Source organism: Microtus ochrogaster, chromosome 24, assembly GCF_000317375.1.
Source record: "Microtus ochrogaster isolate Prairie Vole_2 chromosome 24, MicOch1.0, whole genome shotgun sequence".
Classification (NCBI taxonomy): Eukaryota; Metazoa; Chordata; class Mammalia; order Rodentia; family Cricetidae; genus Microtus; species Microtus ochrogaster.
In genome coordinates this window covers 17,402,181-17,406,213 of record NC_022024.1, presented here as the reverse complement: position 1 = coordinate 17,406,213, position 4,033 = coordinate 17,402,181, and the positions used below count along the sequence as shown (strand labels likewise).

At 45.4% G+C, this 4,033-nt stretch overlaps 1 protein-coding gene across 3 annotated transcripts in view; it reads right to left on the bottom strand.

Moving 5' to 3' along the window:
• Syt1 (synaptotagmin 1) overlaps positions 1–4,033 on the bottom strand; it is a 505,227-nt gene that overhangs the window by 7,595 nt on the left and 493,599 nt on the right. The gene's annotated exons all lie outside the window — the stretch shown is intronic.

The window sequence follows — 4,033 nt, the reverse complement described above, 5'->3', positions numbered from 1 at the left end:
TGCGGAATGCTACTTTAACTATGTAAAGATGTGTTCCATTTGTTTCTTCTGCACTTGCTTAATGTTGTAAGGATGTGCATTTCATTATGTAAAGATGTGTTGCATCTGTTTCACCTTGCCTGCCTGAGGCACCTGATTGGTTTACTAAAAAGCTGGATGGCCAATAATTAGGCAGAAGAGAGGGATAGGCGGGGCTGGCAGGCAGAGAGACTATAAAAAGGAGGAGGAATCTAGGCTTAAAAGGGGAATGAGAAGAGAATGAAGGAGAAAGAGGAAGACATCTGGAGCCAGAAGCCAAGGAGCTGACAGCCAGTCAGACTTAGAGAAGCAATGAAAGTAAGAGATACAGCGGTAAGAAAGGTAATAAGCCCCGAGGCAAAAGGTAAAGGTAGAGAAGGTTAATTTAAGTTAAAGGAGCCAGCCAGAAAGGACCCTAAGCTGGGCTGAGCATTCAAAACTAATAATAAGTCCCCACGCCATGATTTGGAGGCTGGTTGGTGGCCTAAAAGGAAAACCTGGTACTAAAACAAAACCATTTTGTTGTATTTGTGTGTGGTGGTGGGGTTCACGACACAGTGCAGGCGTGGAGACCAAAGGACAGCTTGTGGGAGTCTGTCCTTTTCCCTCGTGGGTCCTAGGGTTCAAACTCAGGTTATCAGATTTGGCAGCAGGTCCCTTTCCCTCGGAGCCTTCTCACCAGCCAGAGCCACGTGTTGTAGATCACGAATTAGCATAGGAAAGGACTGAGCCCCCACAGGTGAGTGATCACGTAGCTTCTATTTAATATGTTGTAAGTGTCCAGCACCTTTCATTGAGGGGTTTTAAGCAAGCTCTGTGGCGGGCTTATTGGCATGCTAGCTGAAATTCCCAGTTTCTTTGGAAGGAAAGGACAGTGGTATGCCAGGAAACCATCTCTTTGGAGGAAAATGTCTTGATGAAGCATTTGCGGATCTCTGTGGTGTAAGTGTGCTTACCGTGGCCCCTTTTAAGCCGCAAACTGTTTAACAACGGGTGTGTAAAGTTTCTGGGAATTTAACAGTTGGCTTTTGTGAGCTGGCAGAGGGCTTAGCTGTTGCTTGCTATTGAGAACAAAGGGGCCACTTTGTATTTATTTATTTATTCACACAGCCAGCATTGGTTGAGTGGCTGAGAAGTATTAGGCCATCTTATTACTGATAGGAGCAACGCCGAGCACAATAGATCTCTGGTCTTCATGATGGGAGTTCAGACTTGTGGGGCAACGATATTCAGCTTTTAAAGAGCTTGGGACAGGGAGGAGCTGAGCCAAGAGCTGACAGGAGACAGCAGCAACAGCAAAGTATAAAATCAAGTAGGAACGGAATCGCTCAGCGGTCCTCTATGGAGGACACATTGGAGCCGAGATGGGAGGGTCAATGCATAAAAACTCAGAGAGAGAAGTTGGGGTTCAACCTGAAGGCAAGAAAAGCAAAACAGCCAGCCACTGGCTCTTACTTCGACCTCAGTCTGAAATGGCGATCCTGCCTCCAGGGATCTCAGAATGAGACTGAGTCTGAGAACTGTCTCCTCCCATTTTATAATCCTCTCTAGGGCTGGGATTAAAGGCGTGCACTGCCCGGTTTCTATGGCAACTAGTGTGGCTACTGGGATTAAAGGTGTGTGGTACTACCGCCTGGTCTGTAAGGCTGACCAGTGGGGTTGTTTTACTCTCTGATCTTCCGGCAGTCTTTATTTATTAAAATAACAAATGAAATGCCACTACAGAGGGTTGAGTAAGAGAATCCGGCACTTGTTCACACTCAGTGCTCTCAACACACACTGTCTCTCTCTGTATGTGTGTGTTAGACAGGGTGATCATACCAAGCCTTAAAGGTTGGCGATAGCTTTCGTCACATGTGTGCAAGGCAGAAGTGATGAGGAAAGGTCAGGATGATTGTCTGAGCATTTTTCCTCAAGCCTCATTAGGCAAAGGTAAAAAAAATAGGCCAGACACTGGAGGGGCGAGGGAGCGCCCAGAGCCAGCATTCATTACCAATGGGCGAGCGACACACCTTCACCTCGCAAGAAACCAGGACTGAAAGAAAAAAAAATCTCTCTAATGTTTTTTTTTGAGCAATTTCCATTTCATATATAATGCAAGTTCATTATAGAAAAGTTCCAGAAGGCAAAGATAAAAAGAAAAAAAAAATTAGTGTCATCCGAAATAACTACCGCTAAGCCTTTCAAATTTTCTCTCTCCTTTCAGAACTTGAGTTGGGAGAAATAACACAGGCAATCTAATGCCCACATAGTTTCAGAAAGCAGCAGATAAAAAGGTTGTTTTTTACCTCCCTCTCTTTGTGCCTCAGTAGAATGTGGTGGTTTGAAAGAAAATGGCCCCTAAAGGGAGTGGCATCAATAGCAGGTGTGGCTCTGTTGGAGTTGGGGTGGCCTTGTTGGAGGAAGTGTGACTCTGTGGGTGTGGACTTTTAGTTCTCTTGGGCTCTGGCTGCTCCCAGTTGATTTCCTGTTGCTTTCTGATCAAGATGCAGCCAACACCATGTCAACACCACGGTGCCATGTTCCTCGCCGTGATGATAACGGACTGCACCTCTGAACTGTGAGCCACCACCTCAGTTTTCCTTTATAAGCATGGCAGTTGTCATGGTGTTTCTTTATAGGAACAGAAACCCCACCTAAGATACCCCTGAAGGACAGAAACCATATGTTAATATTCACCAGTCTATTTTACTTGAACAGTCTAACACATAATAAAGATTTTGGGGTGTACTTGTGCATGCTATGGGTTCATTCTGCCAACCCAGCTGCATTCTACCCCCCTCTTTTTTTTTTTTTTTGTTAAATGAACAAGTAAAATGTAAGTGTAAGGTCTTGTTCCTGTTGCTCCAAAGCCTACATATTTGGATATAGATAGTTTGGGGATATGTTTTTTCAGTGCTGAACTCAGGCAAGGGATCATTTTTTGTGACCCCCGCAATCTGAAGTCTTAGCCTGTTTCTCCATTTTTCTCTAGGCTTCTCTGCTTTCTGCTCCTTGACTGCCTCGATTCCCAAGTGTTCTCTGGCTTCCCTTACTGCACAGAGGTCTTGTCCTGAATTCTGATCCCTTTGCAGATGGCGCTAATCTCTCGTTTATCTCATTAGTGATTTTTATGAGCTCAAGTCTTGTTCCTGTTTCCCTGGCTCGACACTGAGACCCCTAAATAGGAAGACATCCATGTAGTGAGTCTCGCTTATCCTTGGAGGACAGACAGACAGATTTTTGGAAGCAAAGATTACCTCTCCCACAAAGCAGATCGTTGTATGATTAATTTTGGTCTGTTTTAAGGTTTATTCCAGAAAGCAAGTCCTTGTAAACTCCCATTGTCATGGTGGCGTAAAAGTCCTGGCGATTGTGTCTGTCATAAGGTACAATTTTATGGAAACGACACAATAGGCTGAGATGGGACTTACTGATGTGGCCTTTCTTGGGTTCTGCAGCTAGACACTAGGCATGGTGTTGGAAACTTCCCTTGGGGATTTGGGAATGTGCAAATAGTGTGGCGAATTATGTAAGCCGTGAAACTGGGCCACCCCTTCAGGGACTCGGTGTCCCTGCGGCTTGTGGGGGTCCTCCAGTTCCCGGCAGTAAGCAGTCATGGACATCTTCCTCATCCAAATACCGACCCCCCCTTCTTTAGCAACATCTAATCCCTGCTGCACCCAGAAAGCCCCAAGGCGGAGAGATGTGGCAAGCCGTTCATTTGTTTCATTTCTGTTTCAAAATACTAGTCTACTTCTTTTAAGGCTTTGGTAGGGAGAAAGATCTTTTTCTCTGCTCTTTAATTTCTGATGACTTTTGGCTGCGACTTCAACAAAAGAAGAGAAGTTGGAGACCAGCATCAGGGAACCCTGGGGACCTGAATCCTATTCCTAGAAGCCACAGAAAGGTAGGACAGAAATGACATCACAAAGTTGACCTCTGACCTCCACATGTGCTTTGTGTGGTGCTGGGGTGCCTGTACTCACACATGCATAGTGCACACACACACACTCACATGCTCACACACACACAC